Source organism: Saccopteryx leptura, chromosome 8 (genome assembly GCF_036850995.1).
Source record: "Saccopteryx leptura isolate mSacLep1 chromosome 8, mSacLep1_pri_phased_curated, whole genome shotgun sequence".
Taxonomy (NCBI): Eukaryota; Metazoa; Chordata; class Mammalia; order Chiroptera; family Emballonuridae; genus Saccopteryx; species Saccopteryx leptura.
Window position 1 is genome coordinate 23,129,192 of NC_089510.1, and position 13,415 is coordinate 23,142,606.

Here is a 13,415-nt window from a genome sequence, read left to right on the forward strand (position 1 = left end):
GTGTTTTTCTTCACTGAAAAAGTCTGGGAGAGTACCATTTTTTTTCATTCTTTATTTACATATCTTTTAATTCCTGAATTACAGAAAACAAACCAAATTATTGTATTTTCATGAGATTACCAAGGTTATATATACATTAAAATAAATCCTTTTTTATAGTTCCCATTCAAATTAACTGTATTGTTGTAAAATCACATCTAAAGTATATAACCTGGATATAACCTGGCTCCCATATCATGATAATATACTCAAATAAATTGGGTTTGTAAAATGTGATAGAGAAAAAAGTCATTTTTAATTTTAGCCTCTATATTTCTCAGTCTTTTCTTTCTAGTGGTATTATATTAGGTCATAATATGACAAAAATAATTATTTCTCTTTGATATTCACTATTGAAAAAATAATCTCAAGAGCTTTTGTGTATTTTCACATGTGCTTTAACTAAAATAGTTTGGTGTCGACATTCTAATCATTACATTCAAGTGGTTGTCATCATTTCCTTAACCAAACGTGTTGATTTTAAATCTCCTTGGAGTTCATGTCATTGTATGAAATTACCCCATTTACCCTGGTTAGCATGAACTAGCACGTTCTGATTGGACAAAAGTTTTCTTTCTCCAACTAAATAGAATGCTAATGTTTTCACAATATTTTAGATATCTTTTGTAAACAGTAGGAACCCTACAGACAAGTTATAGCTGATGCGCTCTCTTCATGACATTACAGCAAATGTTTGACTGTGGTCATAAGTCTGAAATTAAATGTTGCTATTGTAAGAGACAGATAATTTTAGAGATTATAGGGTTTATACACAGTAGGTGGTCCTAAATATTTAATTCCATAATACATGTTCTAACATTTTCTTGCTATTAAGGTTTTTTTTTTCTCTCTCTCTAATTGAAGCAACACTGCAAACTAAATATTAAAATTGCTATTTATGGGTTCTTCCATGAAAATTGGTAAGTGAAATATTTAAATTATGCAGTTTCCCAGGGGGATTTTTCACTTAAGAAAATTCTGACATTCGAATTTCTGTAGAAATAGTTTTGGTGGAGTGTATCTGACATACTGGCTCTCTCCCCAAAACCATAGATATACTCTCTTTTAAATTTCCAAATTAATGTATTTCATATGACATATTTCTTATTCAGTTTAGCTGATTTAAAGAACCAGTAAGAAATATAGAGCAATAATATAATTTCAAACAGCAAATTAATTTATTTAACTAATCAGCATATTTTCTTATTATCTATCTTTAGTTGGTATTTTTTTGTACTGAAATTTAAAAATATTGAATATCTGGAATTTTAAAACACATAAATTTAAATGTGGTTGTTCATAATTAAGTTATTGTTTTTAGGAAAATAACCTAAAAGCCACTAAGACATTAAAACAGGTGTGTGTGGGTGTGTGTGTGAGTGTATGTGTGTCTATACTCATTAAATTTTATACTATTCCATTGCTTTTTACTTTCACTTTATTTTCATTTATCATCTTTCCCCTTCCTTCCTTCCTTCCTTCCTTCCTTCCTTCCTTCCTTCCTTCCTTCCTTCCTTCCGTCCTTCCTTCCTTCCTTCCTCCCTCCCTCCCTCCCTCCCTCCCTTCCATCCTTACTTTCTTCCTTTCTTTCTTTCTGGTTTGCATCAAAGCCATATACAGGATCATTAAGCATTATGAAAAATTACTTCGTATTCATTACAAATAAAGTGTACCTACCAATTTCTACTGTTATCTAATTAGTTCTAAAGAATCCATGCCTTCTACATGTCTTGAGCTTAAATACTTTCTCTCATCTTCACATTTTGTTCTAGTTGCTGTCTATTATCGCTCAATTACCTAAGCCAGCCTTTGTCTGGAAGTCGATCATTAACAAGCAGTGAGACAGATTTCAACATGATGAAGCATCTTCCCCAAATATGCAAAGCTGTAGTTTTCCAGGTGTTAAATAAGGAAGTTCAGATAAAAAAATTATTCTTAGAAAGACCTCTTAAAAAGGGACTAATAATAATAAGATTGTGCAGGAATTTCTAAATATTTAATAAATGCCCATTCGCAGAGTAGAATGCCGGAAAGGGGTGTCTAGATCGAATACTTTGAATCATTGTTCCTATCATTGACCATTATGTTTACCCTATTTCTAAAATAACTTATTGCTTTTTAGAGAGTTTGTTATTGAGCAAAAATATATACTTACTAGAACTTACGTTGGTTGTTAAAATGATTTGGGAATGTTAAGAATTTCCATACCTATAATTTACAACGGCATTTTTCTTTTTCCTTTTTAATTTTGTTGCTTATTATACTGCAATATAACATTAAGTATATTTCAAGACTCCTATGGTCTAAGCTTTCTTTGAAGAATTCCTCAGTGTAGTAGGTCTTACTGAAACATCACTCACTGAATTAATTCTAGGACTTCAGTGCTCCCTCCGTAAAGCAAACAAGCATGGAGGGGATAAAAACTTTTTTTTTCCAAGTTGGAAAACTTCTCAATAATACTCAGAAACTACGTAAAATAGACTGACTTTTATTTTTAGTCCTACCAGGAAGCTTTTGTTCACCCAAAAGTAACCTCATTTATTCTTAAATTCTTGTATAACTAAATAAATATAAAGACAGAGGGACTAGGTTTTTATTTTAAACTCAAAAATCATGCTTTCAAATTTCTCTCTAGGTTCTTTTTTTTTATAGACTTATAATTCATAAAAAATTCAAGTGATTACAAAAGGCTATTATAATTGTCAATTGATGATGAAACAAGTTAAACAAACAGAAGACTATATACTAGGTATGAACTGACACATGAGGAAAAGATCAAAATGGAGTGACTTGGGTAGCATTATCTTTTTCTATATATACTTGTCCTGGGAGTAAGGACTTTATCTCACAGCTGCTGACCAGGCTCTCTCTATAAATCAGATGCTACATTCGTTCTATTCCACACCGAGTTATTTTGAAACTTAAAACAAAGTATTGCTAGTTTGCTAAATATTGATCCCACTAAAAATGAAGATCACTTACATGTGGTATAATTCATTAAAAATAGAAATTAAATTTTGTGAACATTAAACAGCATTTTTTAGCCTGACCTGTGGTGGCGCAGTAGATAAAGCGTCGACCTGGAAATGCTGAGGTCGCCAGTTCAAAACGCTGGGCTTGCCTGGTCAAGGCACATATGGGAGTTGATGCTTCCAGCTCCTCCCCCTTCTCTCTCTGTCTCTCTCTCCTCTTTCTCCCTCTCTCTCTCCTCTCTAAAAATAAATAAAATTAAATTTAAAAAAAAAACTCCTTAAAAATAAATAAATAAACAAACAGCATTTTTAGAGGAAGTTCAAAATTGAATTGCTTTCTTCTGCAGTATTTTAAATATTCATATATAATAATATTACTTATGCAAGCATGAAATCTAGAGCTCTCTGTGAAGTTTGATTTTCGGAGAGTTTAAAGGTATAAGAATGCCCTTCCTTTTTTGGGGGGGGGAACACACCAAATAAAACATTCCATTTTGAGGATGTTACAATTTCACAAAGTAAAAGTAAAGAGAGTCATTTTAAAGATTGAAAATAGTTGCATTCTTTTGTTAAAATATCTTTAAAATTTTTCTATATAAAATAAATTCATCATAAATGATAAATTAATGTAACAATTATTAAATAAATTCAGTAGATATGCAGACTCTTTTTGCTATTTTTTAATTGGTTCCCTTAAAATTAATTTTTGAATCTCCCTCTATAAGGTCAATAGTTCAATTAAACAGCCCTTCACATTATCTAGCCAACCTATGTGTCTTTGTTTTTAAAGGTGTAGGGATATAAGATTACTAGTTTAATTTTTCTATCAAAACGCAATAAATCTTCATTTAAGTACAAGAGACTAAGTCTTACTAACTAACACACTGCTATGTAACTTCTTCGGCCTACATTTCTGGGCAATGTTAAACTGTTTGAATAGGTAAATTACAGTAGAAGAAAGTTAGTAGGTTGAGTGTTGAAGCTTGACCTAAATACCAAAAATGGGACAAAAAAAGAACAGAAAAAAAAATCCTAAAATATAGTATAATGAATGTGAATTACATTTTCATTAATTTAGCAAATATTGATTGTGAACATATTATGTATTAGGTACTGTTTGTTCTAGATGCTGGGAAGACAGCAGTGAACAAAATAGACCAAAATCTCTATCCTCCTAGACTTTCCATTTTACTTGCTCAATTTCATAATATTTTGAATGCAGTCATCTTTTCACAGAGTCAAACATTAGTAACAGGTGGTCTGTAGGCCATTACCATCAATAGGCAGTCTTGTGTTTCTAATAATACAATATTGGGGGCTTCAACAGGCTCATCATAATATATGTATAGTGTTCCTTAGGTTTAATAGGTAACTTCTTCACTGAGGGGACTCCAGCAACCCACCAAATAGAAGATTCTTAAACAAGAACATTGTAATGGATGTTATGCAAACTTGTACTCTGAAGGATATTTAAAAATAAGTAATTCAAGTTCTTACAATAAAGACAGAAAAGAAATAGTTTTTCCAAGTCAGGCATAGTCTCTTCCAAAGGAAAAGCTCATTTCTACAAGATCTTTCTATACTTATTCAAGGAGTACATCACATCACTTTGAAAACCATGATGGGGTCAATTTCTTTTACTCGTGGGAGCTAGGCACACTCCACAGGAACATCAGGTATATTGCTTCCCCACAAAAGTTTCAGACATTTGGCTTATTCATTTTTATTTTGATCCCTTCTCAAAGTTTTATGCCTTAAAATTTAAAGTGCTAAGACTAGATCATTTAGTTTTTGCTGTAGTTGTCACTCTCTGCAAATGCTTTTACCATAAATACCCTGTCTCCTCTCTGCCACGCACTAAAAGGACTTCTTAGGCAATGACTATTCATTTTGGAGACCCTGTTTATTTCATTGACAGTTTTATTATATTTCCTTACTTTTTCCAGTCAATTTTACTAAATCATATATTTTCTAAAAAATATCTGTAATACATTGTAAATCTTACTTTTATGGCATTCTCATTAAATATTTTAATAAAAAATTTATGAAGAGAAACTCTAAGAAGGAGAATTATAAAGAATAAGTTGTGTCACTTATCTCAACACTTTCTAATGAAATAAGTAGATTTATCTGGACTGTTAATCAAAGGTGACACTTTCTTGTCTTGATTCCCCAGGGCTCTGATGAACTCATCACAGCATCTAGATAAGGTAAGGAAAAGAATGTTATGTGATCAGCTAAAACTCACACATAGGCATCTACAACCATTCTTAATTACTACCAATCAGGAAACTAATTAGATTTTACCTAAAAATAAAGTTGTGCTAATTCCTGTGGAGACCTCTGGGCTTTATGTCAGTGAGCTGATCTAAACACCTGAATCTTCAGCAGTAGTGGCTGCTGCCTCTGCAGAGCCCTCTAGTGGAATTTATGGTCTATAACAGTTTTCTAATCCAGGGCCTTCACAATAAAAAAAATTCCTCATGAAATCGAGTAAACTGCTATGTGACCTTATTCTTTTATGTGTTCAGATGTGGCAACTAACTCCAACAAACAGACTTTGTTTATGTGAACTTGACTTGTAACTTTATTGCAGCGTTTGTACTCCAACGTGATTTGGAAAAGGTCCAAGTTTTCACTCATGCAAGTGTTTCAAAAAATAATTATTGAATATTTGAGCCTAAACTGACTGAATAATATAAATTGTGCAAAGTCAACACATTTAAAATAATAATGATACAACCTGCACATTTTGAATCTTTTCATGGCCATATTTAAGAATTGGAAAAGGGTATAATAATTTTCTAGAAAAAAAATTATCCTTATATTTATAATAACTTAAAAATGTCTTAGGTACAAACTCTCTTACCTTGATTTATCTTTTTTTTTCCAGTTACCTCTTGAGTTTCAATCACCTCAGTAAAATATGTAATTTTTTTTATTTGAGGAAATATATTAGGGTATATAAAAATCTAGAATTCGAAATAGAAGTAGCTTCCATTTTAACTTGGGAAATACTGCATGGGTTAAGATGATTGACATTAAGATGTGGATAACCTGCCACATTTTAAATTATTTATCATTATTTAACCACTGTATTGACGTGACATAATAGGGATCACTGACCCATAGCACAGTCTAGGAGACAAATTGGAAAAGCAGGTGAGGTTATTTGGGCATTGTGGAAACCAGAGCACCCGTGGAAAATCACAAATGTTTGACACTGTTGAATATAAGATCTCTATGACTTAATATGAATTATTTTTTGGTTCCCAGCTGAACCAATGACTATGGTTAGACAAGCACATAATCAGTTAATTTTTCTGTATTGAGTAATGCTATTTTATGTTCAGGCTTAAAAGACACTTGAGAAACAAAATTGAAGCCATGTGTTCTCAAAATATACTTCCATAGAGCATTTAATAATCTTTTACCATCTTTAGCATTTTTGTTAAAAAAAAATACTTCAGATGTACCTACATTTTTACCTGAGCCATAAATATAGTTTCAGTTATGACATCATTAAAAATTTTCCTTTCAATTAGTAAGCCATATTGCAATTATTTGTTTTACTGAACCATATAGCCATATACCGTGAAAATTAAAATGCTGTTCTATATTTTAAATTAGTTCATTAAAATGAGGGACACTACTTTTTCATCTGTAGATAAACTTTCTGATACATGTAAACACAAACTCATTTTATATTAAGTTACGGGTTTGTTTTTACAATTATTTTCTTATGCTTACTTAAGCTCTGAGAATCTACTTGGATCATTAAACTTTGGTCATTTAATACATATTTTGAAATTTTTCATCAAACTGTAATTATTACATAGTCAACATATCCAAAATAAAATGGAAATTATTTCACATTCTTGAACAGTGTCTTCTTTCTTCTAAATAATGTTTGGTATTTACCTCATCATTAAAGAACTTAAAATATTGAGAAGACAATTTGTACTGTTGAAATAGTTAAATAACAATGCAGACTAATAAATTATAAAAATGCTTACAATAATGATTTAGATAAAAGTGAAATAAGTTCAAAATAGAGTAGTTTTGGCTACATACCTTCAGTAAAATAAGTACATAAGTAATATAGTACTATCTAACTATTTTTTTAATGCATTAGGTTTATCTTAAAATTTATTGGGAGACAAGTTTGAATCAATTATGTTGTGAATATTTATTTTTTCACCATCTGACTTTTGAGATATTTCAATGCTTGTATTTGAATATATACCTTCACATTTATCCTAATTTTCCAAACAAAATTTATGTACTCTAGAACTTTGCAATACCAAATGTTGTCAGACCTGCAGAAGACATCACTTAAGAACTTGTCGGAATTGCAGAATCACAGGCCCCACCCTAGATTTTCTAAATCAGAGTCTGCATTTTAACAAGCTCCCCAATCTTCCCCATATTAACATTGAGATGTCCTGCTCTAGAAAGAATTATTGGATAATGTATTGTTACAATCTTTCATGTGTGTCTATGTGCATGTGTGATGTGGGTGTGCATATGTATATTAGCATATGTGTATGCAAATATATGAGTGTTTCTCATAAGTGGTCTTAAAAGAACAGTGACATAGATTCTATTTCAGCCCAAACACTCTCTTGACACTCCCGCCACTTTGAGTCCCATATGCTCCTGCTCAAAGTTTGCTCAGACCTTTGGGATGTTTTCCTTAGATTTTGAGATGAACTCTTGACATGTTTTGACTGTCTTTTCGCAAAAGAAATGGAAGAACTAGGAAGTAACGGTAGTAGTAAAATGTGTTTTTAAGAAAGGAGAATTGTTCCAGAGATAATTATAAAAGTGATTGTAAGAGTATGTTTTAAATACCGTTGGTTAATTCTAATAAGCAGATGATAATTATGATGTAGTTCTTGCTTTTTTAGGATGACTTTATAAAAATAAGATGAAATCTTTCTAATTTAGAATTACTATTTTTCAATTAATTCAGGCATGCTAATTTTGATAACTGATTGCATAAACGTGCATGTTTAAATTGAAGATATGTTAGTTCAGTGAATGTCAGTTAAAATACTGCAAATTAATTTGTGCAACTGACTGTGACGATTTTCAAATCCAAAATTTAGTAATTGTTTCCCCAAATCTCGGCCCTTCCAGAAGCTTTCTTGGATTATTCTATTCTTCTAATCACCCTGAAACAGGTAATGGAAGATTCCCTGTAAAGTTTCTCATAAGTATATGTTTCATAATAATTTCTTTGTATGATGTCAAGATCTATCAGATACTGTCCCTACTGGTGCCTTTGACTATGAACACAATAAGGTCATTAATGTTTTAGTCTCCTTCTAACTGTAAAAGGACAGGCTCCAAAGAATCCTGCAGCTCTAAAGAATCCTGCAGCTGTAAAGATTTTCTGAAAGGTTCCTGACCAGGTGGTGGCACAGTGGATAGAGCGTCAGACTGGGATGCAGAAGGACCCAGGTTCGAGACCCCGAGGTCACCAGCTTGAGCGCAGACTCATCTGGTTTGAGAAAAGCTCATCAGCTTGGACCCAAGGTCGCTGGCTTGAGCAAGGGGTTACTCGGTCTGCTGAAGGCCCACGGTCAAGGCACATATGAGAAAGCAATCAATGAACAACTAAGGTGTCACAATGCGCAACGAAAAACTAATGATTGATGCTTCTCATCTCTCCATTCCTGTCTGTCTGTCCCTGTCTATCCCTCTCTCTTACTCTCTCTCTGTCTCTGTAAAAAAAAAAAAAAAAAAAAAAAAAAGATTTTCTGAAAGGTGATTTCCAGTCCTGTTTTTCAGTTTTTGTTTTTTTTTTCCATCATCTGGAAAAATAATTTTTTTTCAATTTTCATTAAATTCCCTTATTTTTTGGTTTTGGTTGATTGTTCTCTTTCTGAAAATTTTTTCTTTTGCCATTTCTGACTCATTCTTTCTTTATCTTTCTTTCATAATATTCTCTCCTCAATTAATTCTGATAATTTTATATCATCTGTCTGCATTTTGAATATTTAACAGAACTGATACTCCCCTCACTGTTTCTGATCTTTCTGGTTAATTTTATCTACTCCAGTGGATTAAACTATTGTTAATTCTCTAATGATTGCTTAATTTGCAGTTCCTAATCTGCCTTTTTTTCTGGAATTCTTATTTTATGTCTAACTACTTATGCAAATATCTGCACTTGAATCTTACCATGTCCTTAACAAAACTCTTATTTTCCCACCTTTTCTCCACATCCCAAATTTGATTCACTAAACTAGTCAGCAAAGCACGTGAGAGAGAAATCTTGCAGGCCTCTCCCATTTTTAAATACTTTTGTTACACCTTGCTTTCTCCTTTTCGAGGCTGGCTTTCTCCTCCAAGCTCACCTTATTGAAAGAGTCGAACTTAGTTCCTACTTCCTCACTTTCTATTTATTCCAATTCCTTATTTTTACTAGCAGCCCAATTACCCTACCAAAACTGTTTTCATCAAAGTCATCAAAACCTTCAGTAGTCACTTTCAGGTAATAATATCCTATTGGATATTTTTATTACAAGTACTGTTTGTTAAGCATGAACTGTTGTGAAATCCTTAAAAACTTAGACAGGGGGGAGTGAGGCAAAGGGGGTATGATGGGGGGCATGTTGTTGAGGGTTGAGGGTGTTATATTGAGTGGGACACTTGAATCCATGTTAATACATGTTAACACAAAAAATTAAAAACTTTAATAAAAATATAACAAGAAAAAAAAAGTTTAGCTTCTATTATGCTAATTGCTTCTAGTTCTTGGCTCTTTTCTGTTTCTGCCTGTCTATTAAATATTGGTATACATTAGGGATTCATCTTTGGTCAACTAATCTTTCTGCCAACATTTTGCTCATGTAAATGAATGTATTTACATGTAATTAAAATTATTTACAAAGAAACAACTGTAGTCAAGACCTTTGCGTCTGAACAGTTCATCTACTTTGTCTTTCTCTCAGGTCTCTTCAACTTGATATATCTAAAATAGAAATTTTTGTATCTCATGTCCATTCTCTCTCCTCAAACCCCTTTTGCATTCTTGACTACCTCTTCACTCAAGCCAAACATTGAAAGGCCTCCTACACATATCCATCTACCTCATTTTCATAATCCATTTGTTCTGAAACTTTGCCAGTTCTCCCAACTTATAGTTGTGTAATTTGTAGCTCTACTGTCACCGCTCAGTATTGTAACCTCTAGAGATCCTTGATCTCTCTTCTAGGTCAAGATAAAAAATGTATTGAATACTTTTAATATAGTTTTACACTTTATTGTTGCATACCAAATCTCATATAATCCTTACAATATTCCTATGCATAGGAACGGTCATTAGAATTTTACTAAGAGCAACAGAGCCGGGCAGTCACCTAGGTCATTCTGATTCAAGAGCCCTACTTACATACACCACTACATGATATTGCCTATCCTATTGCAAAGGGATCCTAATTGGTCTCCTGGTTTCTAACTGGTGTTTTGCTTTCATTTTATCCCCTTCCTCTTAAATATGTTTAAAATGGTCTTTTTAATTCTTATTGATTTGAGAGAGAGAGATTGATTTGTTTTTCTACTGGTTTACTCATTTATTAGTTGATTCTTGTATGTGCACTGACTGGGGAATCAAATCCAAAACTTTGATGTATAGAGATGATGTTCTAACCATGCTGCCTGGCCAGGGGAAAAATGATCACCTTTAAGTACATACTTTTTAGAAGAGCTCACAGAATTCTTCACAACTGTGCACCTTCTTGTCACCTCTTTCCCATGTCACCTGATACTAACATCAAAATTGATACTCTCGCAGTAGAAATGTTTGTCATTTCTTCCAGAATGTATGCTTTTCATGTTTATTCTCTCTTCTCAGAATGATTTTCATTAAAACACATCTTTCTAGTACCATTCAATTGACATCTACTCCAAGAAAGTATCCTTTACCCCTTAATTTGAGTTACCTACATATCCACTTCTCTAAACTCTACACATACCTCTATTTAACAATTGCCATAATTTCTCTGTTATTCTAAATTATTTTAAAGGGCTGGAACAAGGTCTTATTCATGTTTTTACCCTCTGTCTAGCCAATTATCAAGAACATATTAGGCACACATATTCTGTTGAGCTGAACTATTATATGAATTAAATATTAAAAATCTCTTCTTCAACCAGAAATTCAATTTTTCTTGGGAAAATATTGTTTGTTTCACCTCAGACATACATTTTAATTTCATCTCGTATTTTTCTTCTTTCTGATAGATGGATTCTTATTCAATTCTTTATGACTAATTTTACTTAAAAATAGCCTCAACTTCTTCCACCCCACCTCTAATTTTCCTTTCTTCATACTCAGCAGTAGTTCTCAAATGTCTCAGACCACAAGGACTACCTGAACAGTCGGTCAGAGTTGTGGATTCCAACCTCAGAGATTAAGATTCAATAAATCTTTGATGGTCAAGGGTCATATGCACTTTTAATAAGTATTCCAGGTACATCAATGGCAGGTGGTCCACATACCACAGGTGGAGACACTCTGCTCTGTGTTATTAGTAAAATTTTTCCTAAAACTCATACTTGACCAAGTTATTACTTGCTGAAATGCTTTTGATGTCTCTCTTTCATCTAGAATATATTGTAAAATCATTATCATGTGGCCTAGAAATTTTCTGATGTTTCCAATTCTGCCTTTTAAAGAACATCTCCTAGCACTCTGTCCCCAAGGCTGACCTCCTTGTATCCTGACCCATTTGATATCACATAGACCAGGGGTCCCCAAACTACGGCCCGCGGGCCACATGCGGCCCCCTGAGGCCATTTATCTGGCCCCCACCGCACTTCCGGAAGGGGCACCTCTTTCACTGGTGGTCAGTGAGAGGAGCACATTGACCATCTCATTAGCCAAAAGCAGGCCCGTAGTTCCCATTGAAATACTGGTCAGTTTGTTGATTTAAATTTACTTGTTCTTTATTGTAAATATTGTATTTGTTCCCGTTTTGTTTTTTTACTTTAAAATAAGATATGTGCAGTGTGCATAGGGATTTGTTCATAGTTTTTTTTATAGTCCGGCCCTCCAACGGTCTGAGGGACAGTGAACTGGCCCCCTGTGTAAAAAGTTTGGGGACCCCTGACATAGACTCTGTGCTCTATTTATGCCAGATTTTTTTTTTTTGCCCTTACTTGGAAAATGTTGAGATTTTGTTTGTGTTCCATCTCCATATCTTCAGTGCCTTCTGAATCATTCAGGGGTCATCAATCTTTTTATAAAAACCACCCACTTTTGCAGTGCTGGTCAACCTGGTCCCTACCGCCCACTAGTGGGCGGTCCAGCTTTTATGGTGGGCCAATCGTGGGGCCGTTTGGTTGCTCTGTTACCGCCCACCATGAAAGCTGGAATGCCCACTAGTGGGCGGTAGAGACTAGGTTGACCAGCACTGCAAAAGGGGGCGGTTTTTATAAAAAGTTTGATGACCCCTCACTCCTACTCATCCTGCCAGCTACAATTCAATTATTATTTGCTGATAAGGCCTTCTCTGAATTGGCTGCCCTCACCTCTATCCTTCCTACTCCTAGTTTGGCCAAATTCATTGCTCCTTTCTGGAGCAATCACTCATTTTCTCATATATCCAGAATGTTACTCAGATTATGGAAACTATTTATTTATTGTATGATGTCTCTTGACCTAGTGAGTCCATAATTGAGAGATCCAAATTGTTTAAGTTATATTCCCAGGCCAGGGACTGCTTTTTTACTAATTTTCACACTATTGCAGCTTCCTTCAAATGTAAATGCCTCTTTCCACAGTGATACGCAGCTTCAGTGTCAAAGGACAAGTAGTTGAAGGGAAAGCCAGTGTCTGTGGATATCAGCACATTGGTATGTTTTTCCAAAATAGTTTTAAATTGTCACTTCCAAATAAGATATTATTTCCTTTAAAGTTTCAAGGGGAAAAAAAATTATCTAACCCTAGAACAATGGAACTGTGCCTTATGGAAAGGCTAGAGTTGTGCTGGAACTTTAAAAAATGCCAGAGTCACCACTATCTGAGTCCTCTGTTCAGTGTCTGTCAGTGCTGTCAATTCTGACAGACTTGGCAGTGAAGTGGGTTCTACAGCCTCCAGTGATACAATGCGGGAAGAAGTTAGACAGACAAAGTAGCAAGGCACACAGAAAAGGGAGTGGGGTCACCCTTTTTCCTCTGGCTTCCTCTACCCTCCCTCCTATCCCCAATCCTGCCAACAAACTATTAGCAGGAGTAGAATGTTCTCTCATTAACAAGATAGTGTTTGTGAAATAAATACCTTATTATAGAGGGCTTTCAAACCTTTATTTAGATTTCACAACTTAGAGCTCTAAAACTGATCGCTGATCTTACTTGACTGTTCACTATCTTTACTATTTGGAGTTGTGCAA